The sequence below is a fragment of the Centruroides vittatus genome, unplaced genomic scaffold, assembly GCF_030686945.1.
Source record: "Centruroides vittatus isolate TY-2023 unplaced genomic scaffold, ASM3068694v2 contig_784, whole genome shotgun sequence".
NCBI classification, from domain to species: Eukaryota; Metazoa; Arthropoda; class Arachnida; order Scorpiones; family Buthidae; genus Centruroides; species Centruroides vittatus.
The window spans coordinates 339,456-364,339 of record NW_027122505.1 but is presented as its reverse complement, the minus strand read 5'-3'; the positions used below and the strand labels follow the sequence as shown (position 1 = coordinate 364,339).

Below are 24,884 nucleotides of genomic sequence, written 5' to 3'. Positions count from 1 at the left end.
AAAACAACTATAATAATTAGTATAAAAAATGTATTTAATACAATTTTATACTATTTATTAATAGAATTTATTTATAACAGTTATTTTCTGGCAAATCATACAGAACACCACTAACTTGATTCTTACAAATTTGAGGATAAGAAAATATTAACAATGTTATTACTATAGATGGAAAATTCGCTTCAGCTTCTGGAACTGTTGAAATTAATCCAAGTGCAGAACTGTTTGGCTAGATAGTTCCTTGTTGGTTTTATATATTATACTGATATATATATAATGTTTATATCTCTCTGTTCTTAGTGTTTTAGTCTATCTGCTCTAAGTTTCTCATGCTTATTCCCTGGGACTCTAAGGAAAATATAGACTACCATGAAATCTGGACACACCCGTATGTCCTCTGATTTCACCCCTTCATTAACTCCTAAACTCTTGGTACAATCTGCACCAGATTTTTCATACTAATTCTCTGCGATCCTGAGGAAAATATAGACTTTGTGAAATCTAGACTCCCTATCTTCTGATTTGACCTTACACTTCGTGATAAACATAACAATGGTAAGCTAAAATAACCAAACTTTTAATATGGTTTTCATTTTAACGTTTAATCTTTTCGGCCATACGTATCTGTTAGATACTAATAAAAGCAAATATTTCCGAACTCCGATAAAAATATAAATTTTTAAAACATCTTTATAAATTTAAAATAATCAAAACTAATTTCATTATTCTGAAAAACTCGCGGAACATTTTTATTTAGTTCAAGCTCAAATCGAGATCCGTTTGCTCGGAGTTCACTGTTCCGTGAAAGGTGGTATTAATAAAAGTACAAAATAAAGAATGCATTAGTAGTTCCAACCAAAAATGTCTATACATGTGGTGTGGTACTTCCTAGTAGTCCGGAGTCCAGAACTACCCACCTTTAGTCATTACTATATTGTTTAGTTTTTACTATTATTATACTGTTTGATAATCTTTCTCCTTTTAATAGAAGCCACATACTGTCTTGGCAGGAATACAATGGCTGACTGAAGACTACTACACCCGTACTATCGTTTCAATCCCTTTCATTATTCAGTATTTTTCTCCAATTTACCAGAACAACCCACAGATTCTTAATTGTTCGTATCTGGTGAATGTTGGTCCATTCATTGAGAACAAGTTCAGTGGATATATTTTTAACCTAAAAACAATACCCCAAATTAAAAATTAGTGATATCAATTTAAAGTAATTAATGAAGTAGTGAAGGGAGTTAAAATATTTGTAACTATTCAATAACAAATGATTTTAAGGGAATAAGAAACACCAACAAAAGAATCATAATGAACATTTTAAAAAGTCCAGCAACGAGTTGCTTACCTTTCCTGGCAACATTTCATGGTGCCATCTGTTATGATATATTATTATTAAAAATGGCAAAAATCTTAATTTTGAGGGTAGGGATGTGTTTTATTTAAAAAAAAAAAAAAATATAAATGCTAACAAGCAGTTATTTATTGTGACATCATCGCGATGCCGGGCTGCAATTTATAATCATATTTTTAAATTATATTTTCTATATCTGGTCTCGTCTTTCATCTATCTAACTCCATTCATTCAAGATTTGAAAAAGACAGGCGACAGTGGAAATTTATAGGTCTACAATTTTTCCCCAGTATTCCCGTGAAATCTTAGCCTCAAGCAACATACAACGAGCCTTTTCTAGTACAGTCCTGTTCATCCGTTTGGATTCCCATTTTGTTCTGGTGAGTACGGAGAAGTAAGTTGATGAACAGCCATTATTACAGCTATTATCTGATTTAATTGCATTGTTAACAGCATCAACAATCAAACTCATAATTGAATTGTTCTCTTGTTATAAAATATTACCTCGGTGAAGAGTAAGAAAAAACAAAGTATACTATTTTAATTACTTCTTGTTTTAATGTTTTAAATTGCTAATTCATCGTAACTCTTGGAAGTTTTATAGGATGTCGTCATCAAATCAAACAGAACAGAATGAAGTAACCAAAGACGATCGTGTAAGCGACACTGATGATCCAAAATGAAGTTGTGGAACCTGAAGAAATCCTTCCAGAGCAATTACAAAGAGTGGTAGCAGATGACACAGATAAGATGTTTACTGATAGTGGTTTTCCCGATGATTCGACAATCGAAAATGATCATCCCACTGACGTAAACATGGAAAGTTCTGCCACAGAAAGAATTACAGATTAGTTCTTTCGCTTCTTCAATCTATAGAGGGGGTGCACATGACGTCATACGACTCCACTCACATATACAGGCGCCATATTGGTTGCTGATTTCACGTTACCCTGCTTGATCACTTTATTACGTCAACATGGAAGAAAGGAATTTTACTGGCTTTGCAGCCGATTTAAAAGGTAATGATTTGATAAAATATAAAGAGAAAACTTCTTTTATTGAATTGGATCCATAAGAAATGAAACAAACGGATATTTCATCCAACGATTTAACCACGTGGCCAACTATAGAACATGGAGACAAGTAAATTATTTGGTTTTAACAACCTGTCACACTGGATCAGATGAAGGCATACAAATCACTCGATGCTCATAATTAGTTGAAGCGGATTTGTTCATCGTGATATTTTATTCGTAATGATCTAATTTTGCTTGTAGGAAAGGTGACGTATCTTCATGCGAGACTTTCCATTACTCATAACATAACTGCGTTAATATAAAGATGAGTGTAATTTTTATATTTAGTCACATTTTAAGTTAAATTGTATTTATAATTACCATTACATTTATTTTTGTCACTATGGTTTTGTGGCGCAAGTCTCTAACAACCTGTTAACATTAAATGAATTAGCCTAATAAATGTGGCTATAATAAATTGGAGGGATTATCACATCAGGGACTGACTGGAACAAAATAGACTAAATTTTTATAAAAATTAGCCTTCAATTAACCACAATCAAATTTTTAGTAGAATGCATTTCGGGCACAAAAACTCATCAGCTTACATACACCCATACAGTATAAACACAAATATCTATCAAGACCATCATAACATAAATAGCAATTCCAGACTAATACATTTTGGAATTGGCTAATCAGGAGCTTTTATGTAAAGGAGTTTCCAAATAATTTACTTGTCTCCATATTCTATAGTTGGCCACGTGGTTAAATCGTTGGATGAAAAATACGTTTGTTTCATTTCTTATGGATCCAATTCAATAAAAGAAGTTTTCTCTTTATATTTTATCAAATCATTACCTTTTAAATCGGCTGCAAAGCCAGTAAAATTCCTTTCTTCCACGTTGATGTAATAAAGTGATCAAGCGGGGTAACGTGAAATCAGCAACCAATATGGCGGACGATTGTTTTGTTGGGCGGAGCGATGACGTTATATCACGTGACTGCACCCCCTCTATTTTCCATCCCTCGAATGATTACATCACTGATCAGAAAAAGAAAACGTGATTGTGATGAAAATGAAAATCCTCCAAAAATTCCTAAAATATAATTCATAAATTTTCTTGTCTGCTTAACATTTTAAATACATTTTTACAATTATCAAAATGCGTTCAAATGATAAATTAATGTAATAAAATCTCATTTTATAATTGATTTTTGTGTTATTAATCACGTTATTGAAATCAAGCAGGGTGCCACCAGGACTGTTAGCCCTGGCCTCAATTATGAGGATCCAAAACATGCTACAAATTCTTTCACTTTAACACAATATTTCTTATGTTTTATGTTTTAATATACAGTCAACTCCCTTTAAACTACCTCCGTTGGTTTTCGGTCCACGGCGGAAAGGCGAGGGTGGCGGTTTATCGAAAACGGCATGCAAATAGTTATTATTATTATCGACATTCCTATCACTTCCTTCATTTATATTATATTTATTGTTTTTCGCTTATAAATAAACCTGTCCAAAGTAGTTTGAACTACATTATTTCCTTGAGTCATGGAGATAATGTATTCAATGAGTCGACATGCATCAGATAATGTTTTATTGTCCTGGATGCCAGTTCATGCCACGATTTTCTAATTAGCCACAGTGCAAATTTCAGAGACCTTTCAATAGGTTTACTTTGTTTAGTTAAGGTACGGCAACGCAACACTTGGGCGATCTGCCTAGGGGAACGCCTTCCGGGAGGACTTTTTAAGGGTAACCGGCCCCTATTCGAGCGTTACAGACGTGGATAAAACCCAGAAAACTCCGTGGCCAGCCTGTCCTCGGCACGGCGCGAACCCACGACCAATCTCCCAGTATTTACGGAACGGAACCGTTTGGCCACTGGTGGGCCGGGCATGTAAAGGCGGCAACTCGGATGTAGAAATTTGTTAACATAAAGAAATTAAACAATATTTTGGGTTTTTTTTTTTTTTTTTAACTCTTTCCGCCCTGTGGGCACTAAGAGGGCCTCTTTTAGTAGGCCCATTATGGGTTCGGCCAGGCCCACAATGGGGCGACCGGGTGGTGAGGGACGGGGCCCGACATATCCGAACGGGCCACCCCCGAAAAATTCCTGGGGATTATTCGACCCGTTCGGATTCGATCCCGGGTCCCCCAGAGCGGTAGGCTGCCACCTTTACCGCTCGGCCATCCGGCCAATATTTTGGGGTGGGATGTAACGGTACAGTACGACATTATCTAAGTTCGAAGTATGTTAACGTAAATGCTGAGTTTCTCAGGAATTGATCAACGGCCTAGGAGTGCATACCAAACAAGCAAACATCCTCATCTACATATAAGATATAGATTATTTTACAATAATATAAAATTTTTATATTTCGAAATTTAATTTATTCATTGGGGTAATTACCAAATTTTAATATTTAGCTTTAAATTCGATCGGCACTTCTCCATTTAAAGAATCATTCATTACATGGCGTAAATAGCAATAATTTCATATCTATAAACTAAATGTATTCGCGATGTACGAAAAGCCGTAATTTACTCAAATAACCTTATTTTTCAGACGCTCATTTGTAAAATTATTCTGCCCATGTATGGGCAGAATAATTTTCTTGAATACAATAAAATATCTCCATTAAAAACCTCTTTAAAGTTTAAAAATGCAATGATACTAACTGAATATTGAAAATTTTTGTGTGGCACCGTGAATTATGGAACGTTATTAAAAATAACTTTTATATTATTAATCTTTAGGAGGGGAAAAAATAGCGAAATACGCTGTAAGATTTCTGGACTTAAATCCAATACAATGTGTTGAATGGTGTGAGAAGAAAAGTTGCATACTGTAAATTCAAATATAATACACTAGAATTTTTTACAGATCATAAAAATTGAATTTGCACGAATAAATTATTGTATAGAAAATTTTACATCACACAATAAACGTCTCTTAAAGTATGTTCGCGACATTATAGAATTAATGAGATAAGGCAACGTAATGGATCTACCAAAGGAAATCCCTCTGGGAAGGACTTTATATGGGAAGAAAATCCGGGAAACTCCATGAGACAAATAGTATTTTCACTTACGGATCGTATTATTTTCGGAGCCTTGCATTGGCGGTATTGCGCATAGTTTTCAGCAAACTTCATTGTGAACTTGTGACAAGAGTGGTTATTTAAAATCAAATTAGAAAACACTCGCTTTATTACCATTTACACAGATACTTCAAACCACAAAGATTTAAAGTTATTTCTGATCCTCATTTGATATTTTAATCGCAAAGGTGTTCAAGTTAAAATTTTAGATTTAGTTACTCTTCTCGGAGAAACATCGGAAATAATCAAGTCAGTTATTGATACATTGGATTCAAATAACTTTACAAATAATGGGATATTGTGCAGATAATACACATTTCAATTTTGACGGTGTATTAACACCGTCAAAATTGAAATAAGGAACAAATTAATAGAAAAGGAACAAAGTACAGGTTCCCAAAAGTCTCCACGCAGTGACACAAATCAAGTCCACCCGTGGCCGAATAAATAAAACCATAGAACATTGGCAGTTGGTCATTGGTTCGTGCCTGACCAATGGGCTGGCCACCATGCAGTGTTCTGGATTTTCTTCCTGTGTCTAACACCTAAACAGAATCCAGTTTCCACATAGGAAGTCCTGCTATAAGTTACCCCATTGGCAGATCACCCATGTGTTCCGTCGCCTTACTCCGTCAATCCATTGACACAAATTTTAATGTTTTGTGAATAAAGTTACATTTCATCTTTGTATGTATGGAAACTTTTGGGACATCCTATATTTTGGGATTAAATAATCAATTTAATCGTCCATAGGTTGCGCAGCACACATAATCCACAATGCAATTCAAACTGCGGCAGATTTGCTTCCTTTAGACATTGAAGGAATAATTGGCAAAATTACAAATGTCCCTTTTACATTTACACGGTTCGAGTAGAAAATCTGAAGCAATTTTTGTATTGGCACAGTGGTAAAATACCAGAGATCCTTCACGGTTCCTTACAAACTGCAACAGAGTAAAATTGTTCTCTGTTTGTAGATACTAATGCAAATCGAGGAAAAAACGCTTTCTAGATCAATACGCAAAGCGATCGCGCTGTGGTGATGATCAATTACAATTGTACGATTTTAACCAATAATTTAAGTGCAATATAAAATGAATTATATTATTTTCCATAAAATCGAATCGATTTTGTTGCATATCGAAAATAGTAGGACCTATCTGTAATTGCAATAATACTGTGAGGAATCAAGAAATCATACAAGCAATGAAAAACCAACAAAGCTCTGCGCAGTGGTTAAAAAAGAAATTATCTCAATTTTATGACGAATTTGATAAAAACAATATGCAAACTTAGGCACCGACGAGATTCGAACTCGTGATCTCCTGTTTACTAGACAGGCGCTTTAACCAACTAAGCCACGGTGCCTGCTTATTCGCAAGTGGTTTGCTGGCTCGTATTAATAAGTAATGTTGTGTTTCTACGTATTTTTCATAGATTATCTATCTATTGCTTACGACAATGTAGCCGAAGAACAGCAGATAACACGTTTCGGGAGATGGTTTTATTAATATCAATGTTGGTCGGATACAGTTTTCAATACAAATACTGGATCCAAAGCTAAATTCGATGTCGAAACATGCCAGATAGCTTTCATCGACAGCCAAGAATCTCACTACTGAGATTAACCAGAAAATGCAATTTTCTCGCGAAAATTGGATAAAATGTATGGTCAAGAGCATTCCATATACAGCGAAGTTGTTCGAAACGAAAAAGAAATGAAATAGCAAACAGAAACAACAAAAGAGATCGAGGCACCGACGAGATTCGAACTCGCGCTCTCCTGTTTACTAGACAGGCGCTTTAACCAACTAAGCCACGGCGCCTACATGCAGTGGCATCGTTTGCCTCTTCTTACTGATAACTGATGTGTTGTTAAGATCGATCTAACGTTAGGAAACAGTCACATCACCCCTGGGGTCGACCACTTTTATACCACCGACATAGATTCTGCCAGTGACCATAGGTATATCTTCATCCAACTGAACACTACTAGTAATACTAATAATCATAGTTTTCACTATACTCGCACTAACTGGCAGTTTTTCCACGATACCCCCAATAACACTTGGGCTGGTACCCCTCACCACATCACTATACTCAGGACACCTTAGACCATCTTGTCACCAGGCTTACAAATACAATCATTAACTCTTACGTTATTTCCTCCGAACTCAAACATTGTGAACACAATTCGGACGACACAATTATCCTAGCTTCACACAGGAACAGTGAACGCTTACAGGACATATGCAACGACATTCTCAATAACATTCACCAGTGGAGTATTAAACATAGGCAATCCATTAACACAAACAAATGCGAAAGCATGATAGTTTGTAGGAACGTGCCACTCGTCAAGAAGGAGTTGTTTCTTGTTTCTAAATATTTAATTCTGTTGTTTGCTTTATTCTATTTAAAGGGTGGTAACCCTTTGAATAGGTGCTCACAGAATAAAGCAAACAACAGAAATTAAATATTTAGGTGTTATTCTTGACAAGAGACTTAACTTCACACCCCACACATTTTAGACTTTCTTCCATATTTCTGCAGAGTTGTAGCCTACAAAGAAAGGTCATCTCTGCAGTGAAGAATGGTTGTTCCAGGTGATTGGATATGGCGAGCAAGCAAGATACGACTAGTATTGTAATGCAATTTTTACTTTATTAAATTGTAATTTCCGCCAGCCCTTTTTACAAAAAAAAAAAAAAAAAAAAAAAAAAATTTTCCCCAGTTTGACCTTGATCGATGATATCAAAAAATTCAGCATCGACAAAAATACCCTCCGGACTTACGATTACCACCCACACCCTCCCATCAGCTTGCCCCAGACGTTTACTTCGAAGATCCAGGTGATCATCTCATGTTTAGGATTTACACTGACGGTTCCAAGATGGGTGACAAAGTAGGTGCCGCTTTGTAGTTTACTCCGACTTAGGCCGTGAGCTTCACAACGCTTGCTTTGTCTAGGTACACGCTGCTCAATATCACAGGTAGAAACTGTAGCTATTTATATAAGCTTTAATTCACATTAGGCCTAGGAAGGATAAAAGACACTACTGACATTATCGCATTTATTCTAACAGTAGGGTAGCTTTACACAGAATTGCGAAGTCTGATAGCCACTTAAAACTCGTCCATCTCATATACCACATATTCAAACACTTATGATAGATTTCCAATGGGTCTCGGGTCATGCGAGGTTCTCGGCGACGAGACCACTGACTGTCTTGCCAAACAAGCTGCAAAGTCTTCAGTTACTAGTACTTTCAGTTACATCAACAATCATGCCAAGAAGTAAATCTTCATTCTCTATCAAGACAGCTGGGACCGTGACATCACTGGTAGGTTCACCTACACTTTCATCCCCAAGGTTGACAATACTGCGATTCTTCGCCACTTTTACCCTAGTTACACCCTCACTCAGCTACTTACAGGACACGGCAACTTTAAGCAACACTTGCATAGATTTAACCTTGGAGACAATCCACAATGCGATTGTGGTATTCAGGAGGACCAAACACCACTTCACTTAGTTTTTCGCTGCAATAAGTACCATCGCATTAGAGATAGTATAATGAGATCTGCTATTCTTGAACGGTGCAACTGGCCTTGCAACCCGCACACGCGTACAATGTTCCATCATCTACTCCCATTCATATCCCTTAGTGGGGCTCTTGAGAGCACTCAATCCGGATCGCACGGATGGCAATTAGCTTTCCTTTGCTTTGTTTCAACTGTCGGTATATAGCCGCCTTTCAACTTTGTATTTTAATTCTTATTTTCTGTTTTCTTTTTCAGTCTAAATTCAGTTAGTCCTAGTTGTAAGTTAGATTAGGGTTGTTAGCTTTAGTCTTCTGGTTAGGTTCGTCCTAAGTTATGGTAGGTTAGTTTAGTTAGTAAAAGTTAACGTTTAAAAATAAATAAATTTTGGGGTCTTGCTCGTTTATCTGTCGGCCCGTTCGTCTCGTCTAGTTTGTCGTTGTGTTCGTTTGTTTCCACACTGTCTGTCTAGCTGTTAATAGTATTGAGATTCGCGCTCGTGTCCAGTTTTATTAGTATTAAGTAGATATGTCCAGGGCCGGATTTACAAAGGAACATTTGGGGCCGGTGCCCAGGGCCCCCACAAAACTACGTATAAACATATTTTTTTTTTTTTTTATTACTGCGACAGTCTAGTGTAGCCTAATCATGAGGGCCACAGGCAAAGAAAACCAAACCCGGAAAAAATCTATGAACAATCGGAAAATTTCGGGAAAAAATTTTACATAGATATTTTTCAATTAAATTAAAATAATTAGTTTTACACAATAAAATATAAGTATGTTTACAATAACCTTATTTTTAAATAAAATTTACAACTTCCTAGTTGAAATCTAGTTGAAAGTACAGTATTTTGTGTAAATTTTCTAAATCATGAAATTTGCCTACTCTTAAAGAGGGCCCCCACCGAATTTGTGCCCAGGGCCCCTGGATTGGTAAATCCGGCCCTGGATATGTCTTCCTGCTAACAGCCACTTGGTACTAACTTCTACACTCACATTCGTGGCGGCACTCAATTATTGGTGTTCGCTACACTCAGGTTTTCTTTTAGACCCTTCGAGGGACTACGGTCTTGCAGCCTAAAAACTGCACGCCAACATTCAACGTAGAGGGTACAGTAACCATATGTATGCCGTTCAGTGGGATACTACCTTTCTCTACTGTCTATCTTCTCTCCCTCCTTCCCCGCTTTCCTTTACCCTCTTTTCCGCCGGCTAAACACCTTGTGTACCGCCGATGTCTTTCATGTATGCATGTATGTGTTTTTAAGAATATTGTTTTTGTTTGAAAAATATTCTTATTTAAAAACAATGAAATTAAACCGCACTCACAACTGTTTCAATCATGTCGAAGTATGCTGCTAGCTTAATACCTTGTCGTTCATCGACGAATATTGAAGAGGAAACGATAACAGAACACCATATCCCCCGTAGCTATTAAATTCAAAGTGAAATATTTACAGTTGGTGTCTGGACACCAGTGAAACGGAATTGGCATACACAGACAACCAGCACTCAAAAGATCTCTTACAGGAATACTAATTAAAATGCAAAACAAGGAATGAATTATAAATAAAATAGAATTATCATTACAAAGAATTATTTAGAAACATAGAATTATTACAAAGTACACAAAGGTTACCGAAGAAAGTGAACTAAGGATATACATTGATAGTAGTAAATTCATTTTGTCATTAAAATTAACAAAATGATTTTTATTAAATCATTTAGGAGAATTTAGACTGAAGTATTGTGGTAATAACTGCTTATTTCCTTTATCTCCAACAATATGTGTTTCCATAACTTAACATAGTAACAGACAAATGTACGATGCCCAATTGCCAATTTATTCTTTAGTGAAATTAAGTATCACTCACGTGGATTCGAATTTTCATTCGTTCTTACAATCGTATGATATAAGTTGACATTATTGTTACTGCTACTGATTTTGTCTGGAAATATGTAAGATTGTCTGCTCGATGTATAATAATGCATTGGGCTAAGTTCCTTCTAATAAAATTAATCCGCTGATATGAGCATTACTGTTTCTTAGAATCTCTATCCATAAGTTTATATACAGAAAAATTTTCCAATTCTTCAAAATTAAATATTTGTGTGGCATTTAAATTTCATCATTATTTCTTAGTCAAAAATTCTGTTTTGCTCCGTTACTTTCTTGAAGTTATGGAGTTACAAAGAGGTGAGATCTACGCAGATTACACACTTTTTCGCGAGTAAAAACATTTATCTGTGTATTCAGTTAACTATCTATGCCATATACTTGAGCATTGTCAGTTTCTATCGGACCCACTCGACGTTTGCCCTTAAAACAAAGTGTGTCAACATTTTCTTCTGTTCTATTGTTTGCATAGGCCACCCGTTATGCAATATTTAGTAAATACAATGAAATTAAGTAATTCGAATTCATAAAATAATATTTATGTATTAATTTATATTCGTAAATAGGATATTTACATTCATATGATATTTATTTAAAACGTCGAGTAGCCTGGAACAACATAGAAGAAACAATAGTTTTTATGAAGAAATATCGTATTTGAAAGAATACGTAAACTTTACAAAACTTCAACAATGGAACAATGCAGAAACAATCACCGATAAGCGTTGGGTTCAAATTTCCAATCCTTCCAACGAAAATCGTATTCCTTGTGTTCATTTCACAAAAGTTGTAGAATTCGCGTTTTGTTTACCTGGTACCCATGCGGCTACCGAAAGAGTGTTTTCTATTATAAATAATTTGTGGACATCAGATAAATCGCAGTTGAATGTTGATAGTGTAAAGGCAATGGTTATAACAAAGTGCAATACTTGCGAAGACTTCGAGCAACAAATAGAAAATTGCGATGAACCTCTTAAAAAGGTTCATATCGTTGCAAAATATTCTTAACTACACTTAACGGTTTTAAGTTAAAACTAATCACTTGTTCGAATTATTTATTCATTAAATAAAAAGTTGTTATTGTATTTGTTTCATTAAGTGTATTTTAAAAATTTTTACCTCCCCACCCATCGGGCTCAATGTCCCAGATCGCACCGCAGAAAAAATGGTCAGCCTATCAAGGATCTCAAACTCAAACGCAGCAAAGGGCCTGTCAGTTACACGCGGGGCGTGCTCAATATTATTTGGAAACCGAAACATACTGTAATAAAAAATAGGCTCTAACAAAAGCCTTTTCATTGCCAGACCTTTACGATTTACGTAAACAGTTAGCCGTTTGAATTTTTTCTGTTTTAATTCCCGCAAGATGTTAGAAACATTGATTTTTAGTAAAGAAAGCCGTGGGCGGCCATTTTGCTATTCTGCAGTAGACAGATTCAAATAATACTGCAGAGTTCGATTTATTGGACTAACAATTTAGGAATAATATTTACAAAACAGTAACCATTTTGAATACAGACTGACATTTTGAAGTTTTAAAAACTTCAAAATTATTTATTTATTTTAAAAATCTATGCAGATTAAGGGAATGTGAGTTTGTTCTTATTTTATTTTAAAAGGAGGTATATTTAATAGACATTTAGAAAACGCATAACATTTTTCCGGGCGACCCGTATGTAAAGTGCTATAAACAAAAAATCATAGGACTACTTACCGATTGTGCCCCGTTCGAGACGTCATCGTCGTCGTCAGAGTCGATAGATATACCGGTCCTTGCGCTGTCAATAGCTGTAATGCTACTATTCTGGTTTAATAAATATGTCTGCCACTTCGAGCGCTTCGATCGCGTCTAGGCGTAAGTTTGGCTGGAGCATAGGAAGAATCAGCTGTAAACATTCGAAATTCTTTTAATATATGAAATTTTCTCGTTTTTAACTAAGATATTTCTTTTGTATTTTTTAAAGGACTGCTTATAAATGAGAATTACTCGTATATAATCTAATTATGGAAGTGTATAGAAATGTTAAACCATGTGTTAATGATAAAATATGTTTAAAGTGTTGCAAAAAAAAAAGAGATTTAGGATGGCTTTAGAGTTTATCAAGGTTAAGCCCATATCTTTATTTATTAATATTAGGTAAATTATTGTAGTTTGCAGTGAGAGAAGAGCTATGATATATGTTGTTCACAGTTTATATTGTGTTCATTAATGAGATAGAGAGAGATTAAAGTTGAGAGAAAAAGTTAGGTACTGCTTAGAGGGGGATTAAAAGTCAGTAGATTTAGTTCTTGTATTTCAAATATAGGCTGTTAGAGGGAAAAGAGGAAATTCCAAGTATTTACTCAACATATTTACAGACACATAATAACTTACAGATGATTAGAGGATTATGAGTTAGAGGTTGACAAATAAAATACGTAAATGTAGGATGGCAAGAGTTCAGACAATATTATTAAATATTGACAGTGATAATGATTAGTGATGACAGGGAGGCTAAAAAAAGACACGTTAGTGATATTTTAAACCTATATAAATAAAGGACAGGTTTAGTAGGCCATCAATAAATCTTCATTCATATTCTACTTTTGATAGTGCAGAATATTATATAAATTATCAAAATATGTAGAGCCGATGTGAATGTAATAAGAAATGTAATTTCTCGTCTAAAAAATACAGAACTATTTCATTCCAAATACTATTTCTCGCTATACTAAATCAAGTAAAATTGTATAGCACACTTTATGTAGTGTTAAAGTTAATAAATTATTTTAAAAATAGTTTATCTGAATTAAATTTCTATGACTATTTAAATATATCAGAGGATAAGCTATGGTTTTCCTAGTTATATTGTCATACATGTGTAATAAAACAAAACAGTAAAATGCAAATTTATTTACTTATTTTACCATTACCTATTTATTAAACAGATATATTATACAAGAACATTATGTACAAAATATTTATTCACAATATGTAGCAATATAACAGTTTTAAACATTAAAAAAGAACTTCTTGTTTCGAAAATTGTTGAAACTAATATCTCAAATACTATAGTAAAGATAACAGAGACTTATCACAATGCTACCGGTAACATTAAAATGACAGTAGATTGCATTCTGATGATAGAAGTGTCATTTTTATGTTACCAGTAGCAGTGTGATAAGTCTGTTATCTCTACTATAGTATTTGAGATATTACAAAAATGTTACAAAAATGCTTGAAAACTGGAAAACTACCTACTAACCAAATAGATAAACAAACTTTTTCTAGCCATTGAGCGACTCTCACGCCAGCTATCGGAACTCTGGCGCTGTTCGCTGTAGCGGTATAATTTCGAACTAACGCTTACCAGGGAGCTAGACTCTTGTCAAAGTATTCCCACAGTTATTGGAAGTTAATTAAGTTTCACTTCAAGATTTTCGTAATGGAGGAAATGATTTCCCATTAGTAAAATGTAATTAGGAGAGATTTATATGGTGAAGGAAATATGGATAGCCTTACTAGGATTATTCAATATATATGTTAGTCTCAAAGAACGAAGAAAACGCGTTGTGATTAATTCAAAAAGACCACAAAGCGAAATTCTCGTCGTGGCGTTCATGATATTTGCGGTGATTAAGAAAAGTCATAACGCCTTCTGAACATTATCTGATACAGGGTGATACAACGCGCAGTGGTTTGTAACTTTAAAATATGGGTTCTAGCCTCGAAACATTTTTATTTACAATTTTTAATGCCGAACAACATCCATTTTCCTACAAATGTGATTTTCATACTTAAAAAAGTTTCAAAGAAATAAAATATAGGGAGAAAAATACACATTTGTTTTTCTTTGTTTTCTTAAAAGTGATAAAGGTCAAACTATACGTACTGTACTAGTAAGTGCTCGATGTACTCTACACGATGACATAAAAATCACCTGCTAAAGTTAAAAACCTCCGTACGACGGATACATTATGGTTAAAAGCCACTACAAGTTCTGAATGTTAACTGCTAACGAGGAATGATAAGAAAATAAAACTTTCTTTTTCATTATGATCTTAGTTTCATTATATGTTCTTTGAGCGACATTTGCATTTTCATCTATAGAGTATCTATTACAGTGACACATTATAAACCCTTGCTTACTTCCAGATGTTAACGTGGATGCTGTTGCCCCTGTACGTCATACTTTGCCTTTAACAATAGAGTCATCTATCTAACTGCTTTAAGGGAAGAATTTTTCAATTGAAATAACGCGACTTCCGGTTTGCATCGGAAGTTCGTACATACTTGGTACATAGTCGGGGTCTTCTGCTGCCCCTAAATTTCCGTATCGGATCTCGTCTTTCATCTATCTAACTCCCTTCTCGAGATAAGGAAAAGACAGGCGGAATTTTCTGATTGCAACTCAATAAGCGTCTAGTTTGCTTGTCCTATTATAATTACGTAGCTTAACAGTAAAGTAGAGGGTGTCAGTAAACTCAAACAGTAAACTCATCACAAAATTCCCCTAAAAACGGTATTGAACTTATAGTAAATATTTGCTTTGTGCAATAATCATTTGAACTTTTTTTTTTTTTTTGATTTTACAATCAGTCTTAACAGAAAACAGAGTCTAACGCATAGTTTAACACATCTAGAATGAAGTTTCTAATTCGTCATAAATGCAAAAATAAATCGTTCTCAAGAGGGATGTTTAGTCACTTACTACATGTCTTGATCTTTCGTATATTTCAGAACGTATCATGTATAAGCTTTAATCTGTAATATTCATACACCTCAATTTAACAAAGGTTCAATCTTATTAATAGACTATATAGAGAACCACTCAAGTAAATCACAATATGATAGATAAAAGGGGGTTACCAGACTTGAAGTTTATTCTTTTTTTGATTCGAAGGATCATCATAAAATCGAAATTTTCATTCGTCTTTATATAGACGCGAAACACGAGAATATTACATTTTCGAATACATATTACTGTTAACATGAATGTATATGCAAGGAATGATCCGCGATAATCCGTCTCTTCAGCCACAGAGAAGCGGAAAAATCACGAAATTCGGTCAAAAATCCAAACGTTTTACATTAAATTTCGAGGCGATGAAACAATAAAACTCTGACGATTTGTTGCGAGCGGTTGTTTATTGTTGATGAGAGCGGCCGAATTTTCAGTGAGCGAGATTTAAAGTCATTGATTTCAAGCGTTTTTCTGAGTTTTGCATCATTTGCAGTTATTGTATTGGTAAGTTCAGACTACGAACTTTCTAAATTTAAATATTTTTGAACATTGTTAAGCCGAATATCACAATTAGTGCCAATGATTTTCCGACTAATCTCTATTTCCATAACAATTGATCGGTCTTGACAGAGACGACGGACGGGGTCTTTCCACTCATTTTCACTCTTCGTTAAGCCCAAATCCAATGGAATCTAAATTAATAAATACATTACATTAGTATTAGCGCGCTATAGTTTATATACGCGTCATATCCCGTATGATATTTGCACTGTTATAGTGTGAACTTTAATTAAACAGAATAATTCGAGATTATTCGTCTAAATTTTCACAGATGTTTTGTGTTAGGCAATGGACAGAACTGTACAATTTGTAGAAACTGATTTCTATAGCGAACATTAAAAATCGTTTGAAAGTTAAAATTACTATATTTAACAGAGATTTTATTATAATATTCATTTGTGACTTTTCGTTATAATTAAGACGATATTTTTAAAATTATTTTTTTCATTAGAAATCTTACAATTTACATAAAATTAAATTTTCATAATAGTCGTTTCTTTCTTTTGCAGAATGGAAAATTTCAAGCAATTAAAGAAGTGGCGCACCTCGGCAGATGGTGAGGAGGAGGAGGAGGAAGGCTCTTCGTCGTCTTCCGTTCCGTTTCCGGTGATTCGGGTGCACCCGAAAGATGTCGAGGAGAGCGGAGAGTGCGTAAAACGGGTGGTCGTCATTACTCCCGACGATAGCGCCTCGACTGTGGTCGACTACCTGGGACTGCGATACCCGGAAGTTGCAGAATGGACGGTGGAGTGTCGAGGGGAGTCCAAAGTGGTCGTGGAAACATCCGTCGAGCAGAAGAAACCTTGGTGGAAAAGGCTCTTCTTCTGCTGCATAAAGTGAATCTTCTCTCTTCCGAAATCACTTCCACCCACGTTCCACTTTTCACCGGATATGACTCTGCCACCCGAATACGACTTTGTCACCCGGAAATGACGTTTCACCCGGCTACGACTTAATTTACTGGACTTGACATTTCATCCCTGATTGGATTTCTTCGTTTTCAGTTGACGGACAGACATTTCTGCACTGGTTGTACGACTTACTTCGATTAGATTAAAGTCTGATGATCTGCAAAGTGACAACCAAAACATAAAGCAATGTTTTTACCAGCTCAAAGACTCTGTTAATTGTCTATAAATGGACAAGGCAACTTATATTGTACGGACATTCACACTGTATTTAAACCGGTGTTCGACTGTCATTGTAGTCCGAACCAGAATTATAATTACTTCAACAATTAAATTTGTAAATCGAATTGTCTGAAGTGTATATAAACTTTCATATTTAATAAATTTTAATATGAAATTTAATTTTAAAGATTGGCTATTTATCAAAATAAACATTAAAATTGCACACTTTTAGATTCATTAAAACGTTTCTACTTTTATCAATATTTATTTCCATCCCTGTCATCGTTTAGGTTTACAATAACGTGACTATTTTTAATATAGAAACGGGCGATAAAGTAATTAAAATGAGTACCATAGTTTTGCAATGAATTGGAAAATATCGGGAATTCACCAACAAAACTGCTCTCCCGCTTTTACAACGCCGAATTAGTGAATTCCGAAGCAAAAAGGCCGTTCTGCAGTATCGCAGTCACACAGCGCCAAGTGGAAAATTCACTGATACACGAATCAAAATTGCCGATCTCTCCCTCTATTAAACGTCTGTAGTAAATGTGAATATCTCGTTCGAAAGATACTTGTTTTCTTCGGTAGCGTGCAAAATTTCGGGTTTTTCTGTAAAGGGATTGCCGAAATATAAGCAGTTGAAAAGTGCAAAGATCTCCATAAAAGCTGTAACTTTTCTCTTTCTTATTCATTTGGCGGTGCAGATGCTCCTAGAGAAAGAACACCGCTGGCTCTAGAGAGGTCATATTTTAAACTTAAGCCTTTCTCGTTATCAGTGAGGTGCTGGAGAAACTTGCGGGTGGATAAATCAAACTTAGCGGGGTGAAATTTACTGCAAACCGAAATTTTCGCCATGGCAGTATTACCGTCGCTCTCCCTCCTATATGCTTAGTATCCAGCAACTATATACAAATTCTATTTAATTCTAAACCCACGTTATTATTTCACATTTAATGACTTGTGTATTTTTAGTAAATAAAAAAATATATATGTGGGGTTTAGACGAGTAACATTCCTAAACCGTTAAGATTTACGAGGGTTGCGGGGGAGACGAGAAAATAAGAACAATTTTTTTTTGTAATTTTTGTATAGAAGCAAATAATAATAATTGTTATTATTATAAATTAACGTTGTAAAAAGAAACCGGTCAAACAAGAAAAAAAATAGTAAAAACAAAAAATGAATATTACAAGTCCATAAAAGGGCATGTCTGTAGAAATTTCTGAGAAAGTCATTCTTCTCAGGTTGAAACAATAGATGAATTTGAGTACTTAGATCGAACATCTTCGATAGGAATCGAATTGTCAGTCGATATCGACTCATCCAACGACCTGGGTTCCGATCTCGTTACAATGCGTAACGAGGGGGGGCCAATTAGAGAGCGGAGGCAAGTCGACATCGACCTATCGGAATGTTCGATCTGGGACTCAAAGGAAAGTTATAAAACCCGAAGAAAAAGAGGAGATGACGTTCTCGGTTCTTGGCTCTTAGAGCTTTGTCTCGCGATTTTACGATGGGGTTTTTTTTTGTGATCTTCGGCAGTTGGATTACATCTCTTTTGGAAGGTCACCCACTTCCTTGGATTTGTCACCTGTTATCTGAATCGTCCCTGCGTCCGGAACTTTCCCTCGAGAAGCTGGACAGTGCGCCCCGGGGCCATCATACTCCTGCGAAACATCGGAGGACTTTTCTTGTGGACTTTCGATTCCGAGAAGGGGCCCAGAAGACTCGAACGCCGCCGCTGATAAAAGTGTATCGTAGCTGTAAGCACCTTTTGTTATATAAACGGGTTACGAATGAAAACCTGTCTCTTGAGAGTTTCTTTCACCCCCACACGTGGATCGTGACCGCGCGACATTCTGACTAACGCAGTCGTTCGGCAAACCTCACAGAAGTATGTTCTTTTACACGTAATAAACGCATTTAAACGCTCAGTTTAAATGCGTTTATTACGTGTAAAAGAACATTTTTTAATTGATACTTACCGAGCAGTGGCGTGCCGTGACATTCGATGACAGGGAAGCTGTGTTTCTGTAAGAAGCCGACTTCCAGAGGCAATCAGTTAATTGCGCGTCAGTGATGGTCTAGGGCAGTGGTTCTTAACCTTTTTATACTCGCGGCCCACCAAATATTTCATAATTTTTTTGTGACCCCCATTTTTTTAATAATAATTTATATTTGATAATTTATCTATAATAAATTGATTTTTTTATTATTGCTTTATTTTTTATATAATAAATGTAAATCATAACTTTATTATTTCATTATCTATTTAAATAACATTCAAACTTCACAATTAAACACGAAAACTCATTAATTTTTAACAGAAAATAAAATAAGAAACATGTCGATAAATCGATCCAATGTCGATGCTAAAACTAAACTAAAACTAAAACGCCCACTTGTCGTAAGGATTTTGCATATCTTTTGCAAAAATATTTAAATTTTCAAAGCCTACTATTTTGCATAATTATTTTTAAAATTCCAAGCATTAATAGTTTCTTAAAATTGCTTTGGAATAAAAGAAGTAAATACTGCGGTGTAAGTAGCATATTTACATTTATTTCTTCTGTACTAACAAAGTTGTATGTAGGAAGAAATACAAAATAAATAAATAAAAACTAAATAGGAAAACTTTATCTTTCTTATTTCACTTTTCAATACGATATTCGGATTATACATCAATTTTCTTTTTATTATATTCCGAAGGAAATTTTGCATAATTTGGCGGCCCCCCGGCAAACTTCTTATGGACCCCCAGGGGCCGCGGCCCCCTGTTAAGAATCACTGGTCTAGGGTCCATTCGTATTCATTTGTTCGATAAGCCAGTAAAAACTGTAGACTTCTCTAAATGTATTTTTAATATCACAATTACATTCCGAATCGCTAGCCACGATATAAGGGCTAAAATTAAAAATAAATTATAAAAACTTACTCGGTGAAATAAAATGTGCGGTGGATATACATACCTGGTACAATGTATTGTTCGATTGTATTAATATACTTTTAAAGAAAATTATAATTAAAATATAGCTTTGTAAAGAAACGTACATAAAAATAACATAAAATATTCTTTACTTTTTAAATCTTAAAACAATCCACTTAGTCAAATATCTCGATACGAGTGGCTAATGGATGGAACTAGTGACGGTCCAGGTAGGTGTGTAGTGAGTGTGTGCGTGCCAAATCCCGAGGGTGCCGATACCGGTCAATGTCGAATGCCTCTTTTGTCGCATCACTAGTATATCTCAAAGGACGCCACGGGGCTGTTGTAAATTTTAAACGTTTCTCACCGTAGCTGTAAAAATCTAACTATGTTAAACTTAATAGTCATTCGTTTTCTAACTAATTCGTTTTAATACCAGGTGTACACGGAAATCAGTTTCCCACTGTACTGAGCCAGTGATTGGTTCTGTTAAGCTTTTGTTGAAGTAAAATTCTGGCTCTTTCAACAGGGTTTTATTTATGTCCCCATTCCCTAATCTCTTAATTATTTAGTCACTTCTTAAGTAGAAATAAGTCGAAACCGGTTACTTTGTACCTGAATATCTGTAGTCTTGGGAAAACAGTGGAAAGACAAATTTTTATGACAACGGATATATAAATCGTAAATTTAAGGAAAATAAATTCTAGAGCTTTTTTTTTTGTACCGTTGTACGTCTCATTCATTAAATTTGGTTGTAAATGATGCTGCCAAAGTAACAGTTAATTTTTAACACTGTACTAGAATTGTACACGTTTTTTCTGCATCCCTTTACAGATGGGACATACTAAATCGTAATATCACCGGTTTAACATCGAAATCCGTAAGTAATATAAGATGGGAGAGCGGAATAAATGTATCAAATATTTTAATGGATTTTTTTTAAACTCCTGTCAACTATACAGAACTATCATAAAAACGTGCCAGTAAACTCCTATCGGTTGGGTTGTTATAAATCTAGTCTAGGGTGGGCAACCCTTTTTATAACATGGGCCAGAATAAATTTTACGTTTTTTTCCGCGCCGTAGTAGTTAATTGACGCCTTCTTGTGACTCGTAATTTTTTTAATCTGCAAATACGAAATAAATAAATAAAAAGTTAATTACTACATTTATTTCTCTTATCGTTTTCGAAAATTACAAAGAATTGGAAAAATAACTAATTAATAGTTATTTTTCCAATTTAATAATCTATTAAAGATCTCGCGGGCCGGATAGAAACTTTTCGCCAGCCGTAGCTGGCCCGCGGGTTGCCCGCCGTTGATCTAGTCTGCTCATGATTAGGGATTGCAATCCAGCAGTGTTTTGAATCCAGCTAGATTTTTGCTGGATTGAAATTATTCCAGCTGGATCCAGCGCGGATCCAGCATGGATGTATTTTTGGTGCAATAGTATTATCTGTCTAAAAAATACTTAAGAAGCTTTTATTATTTAGACTGGTCACTATAAATCAGTAAAACTTCTTACACATTTAGGTAGTAAACTTAACTTTTTTCGGTTTAACACTTGAAATAGAGATAATTAACTGGTGGAGACCTGATGGATTAATGCTCGTAACAATAGCTAAAACATTTTTGGGAGCTGCACGTCCCCTATTAACATCGGGCACCCTTCAAACCAATTTCAACCGCAGGAAATTTTGAGTTGGATAGTAAAATCATTTTATGTACGTGTTTCTCTAGGCAGAATTTGGAATATTCTCTCTTATCATCGATGCTGTTCTTTCTTAAACAGAGCTTTCAAGTAACATTTGCTCCAAATCCCCCATTCTCGTTGATTTCTCCACGGTTAACGTAAACACATTAATGACACTCTAAACACTTGTGAGTTCCTGATGTTTTATTTCGCTTTGTGGTCATTTTGAGTTAGTCACAACGCGTTTGGCTGTTTTTCAAGTGCCACAACACGAATATCGCGTTGTGGATGATTTTAAGAGACCACAACGCATTGTGGCTGTTTTCTTCGCTCAATGAGCGAAAGATTGTGAAGGGCCCCGCATGTGATTGACGTAAGAGAAAGAGGATTAGATTAACTATATACGAACTTCACGTTATTTCAATTGAAAAATTTTCCCCCGAACGGAGTTAGATACATAACCGGCACGACTCTATTGCTAACAGGAAAAGTATGATGTACGGGGTCAAGACACTACTACACTTCACGCATGTAAGTGCTATGTGCTAACTGTCTCAGTAATGACATAGCGCGTCTATTTCGCGCTATATCATTGTCGTAGTAATTTAGTGAATACATACATATAGTACACATTCAGTATAATACATATATTTTAAAATAATATCCTTTTTGTAAGAATTATGTTAATTATTTTGTTGAATTTTTTCCAATATATGGCACGTGTAAAGCCAGAAATCGAATGTCGACAGAAATTAATCGATATATAGAAATCCAATCAATATTTTGGGGTGGGACGTACGACATTATCTAAGTTGGAAGTATTTGAACGTAACTGCCGAATTTCGTAGCAATTAGTCGAACAGCACAGGCGAACACAGCGAACAAACATTAAAACATCCTTATTTATATATAGATAAATAAATTTAATTATAAAAATTTCTATATGATTAAATAATAATCTATCAATTCATGAAATATATATCTACTGTACTACAATTTCAAGATAAAAATTGAAACTTTTTATTTAATGAAACATCTATCGCTAAGAAACGCTTTATTAAACGAAACACTAATACAATAGGCCATCATCGGGTGTAGCTGAATTCAGCTACACCCGATGATGGCCTATTCTATTGGGTCGAAAACGTTAGTGTTTCGTTTAATAAACATTTCTCAGCGATAGAAGGTGTTTGATGTTTCATTAAGTGTTTAAAATTTTAATTAAAAATTCTGTCATATACGGTACGAATAAATAATATTAAAAACTAAAAAGTTTGCACGAGAACGGTCCATCTTCTATTGATGACGTCACGAGTCAGGCCTTATTATCTAGGTAGTGGTGACACGTGACGCAGTAAAAATGAATTGCCAATGTGAAGAACAAAACCAAAATAAATTGTAATATACGATTTATAAAGTAAATATATATGTTACAGTAAAAACCCGTTTTGTCTAGTTAAAACTAGAATTTACTGCTGTACATGTTTTGATTTTAGATAAAACTAGTTTTAACTTTTAACATTAGTTAAAACTAATTTTAGCTACATAAATATGTTTGAGAGAAATAAATAAAGCGATGATTGGGATTAAAACATTTGTATTATTTAATACGATATTTATTGAAAATATTGGTCGCACATCTGTGTCATTAACATTAATTAAAGCGATACGAAATTCATCATACACTATAGGAACGTGTTAGCTGAATGACCTTGGTCGCAACAGTTTTTACTAAGCCATTTTTGTTAAAACCCGTTTTGTCTAGTTAAAACTAGTTTTAACTCAAATTCGTTTTTGACTAGCAGTAAATTCTAGTTATAACAATGACATCTAGTAAAAACTAGTTTTAACTAAAAACGGGTTTTTACTGTAACATATATAGGCTAAAGCTATCACGGGCCAACCTTCCATTCCCCAATATGTTTTCGCGGGGATTTTTTTTGTCAACACTAAGTTTACCCAGTTGGAACTTGCCCTTCTTACGCAGTCCCAAATAGTTTATTACGACAATAGCGAGGTTGAGGCCGAAGTTTTAAACGCGAAAATGTGTACAGTACGTCGGACGTTCAGCATCGCTTTCCTGTGAGCCTAGAAGTTTGACAATGGTGTTTGGAAAGTCAGTGGAATCATGCTCGACATTCCAAACACCATTGTCAAACTTCTAGGCTCACAGGAAAGCGACGCTGAACGTCCGACGTACTGTACACATTTTCGCGTTTAAAACTTCGGCCTCAACCTCGCTAATAGTGGAAACTTCTGTTGAAAACTGGCTGAAAGTTTCTGCCCGCCACATAGTGGTTCGAGGAGATAACTACACTTCATTCCATTTGTACCGCGTATATAAGGAGACATTTTTGGGTATTAATATAAAGTTTTGAACATTTTTATATCTCACAATAATTAGAATGACCGGAAGAGGGGTTATTTGCGCTATGTATGGCTGCTTTAATTATAAGATACAAAGTGATCGCGAGTCGTTTTACAGATTCCCTAAAAACAAACAAGAGTAAGTAGATTAATAAGCAATTAGATTGTTTTCATTTATATCAACATTCCTCCTTTAAAATATTGTTTTCATTCAACGTATGTGTTTATATTGATTTTCAGATGCACTCAGTGGGTTAAGAGCAGAAGGTCCGATTTAGACAAGATTTTCAAAACGAAAGGGCCAGAATATTTAAATAAAAACTACGTCGTATGTTCCGACCATTTTACGGAAAAAGATTATCTTCAGAAATATTAGCAATACAGTATGTCAAAACAATTTTTATATATTTTTGTTACAGAACCCATATGGAATTAAAACTAAGTTAATTATTTCTTAATGAATGCAAATATTAAAGGTGTTTGTGACAATTGTATTAAATTATTAGCAGATAAATATTTCAAAGTCCTTATTAAAGCATATATGACA

General features: G+C 34.8%; 2 long non-coding RNA genes and 2 other non-coding genes across 4 annotated transcripts; 1 reads left to right on the top strand and 3 right to left on the bottom strand.

The window, feature by feature from the left end:
• Positions 1 to 43: 43 nt before the first annotated feature.
• On the bottom strand, positions 44 to 1,981 carry LOC136981627 (uncharacterized). Its single transcript, XR_010881750.1, has 2 exons — positions 1,358 to 1,981; positions 44 to 1,180 (listed from the first exon to the last, which is right to left on the bottom strand). It is a non-coding gene; the product is annotated as an uncharacterized lncRNA (long non-coding RNA).
• LOC136981626 (uncharacterized) lies at positions 1,794 to 2,033 on the top strand. Its single transcript, XR_010881749.1, has 2 exons — positions 1,794 to 1,893; positions 1,960 to 2,033. It is a non-coding gene; the product is annotated as an uncharacterized lncRNA (long non-coding RNA).
• Positions 2,034 to 6,787: 4,754 nt separating this feature from the next.
• On the bottom strand, positions 6,788 to 6,861 carry TRNAT-AGU (transfer RNA threonine (anticodon AGU)). The gene has a single exon. It is a non-coding gene; the product is annotated as a tRNA-Thr (tRNA).
• Positions 6,862 to 7,245: 384 nt separating this feature from the next.
• Positions 7,246 to 7,319, bottom strand: TRNAT-AGU (transfer RNA threonine (anticodon AGU)). The gene has a single exon. It is a non-coding gene; the product is annotated as a tRNA-Thr (tRNA).
• Between the last annotated feature and the right edge of the window lie 17,565 nt (positions 7,320 to 24,884).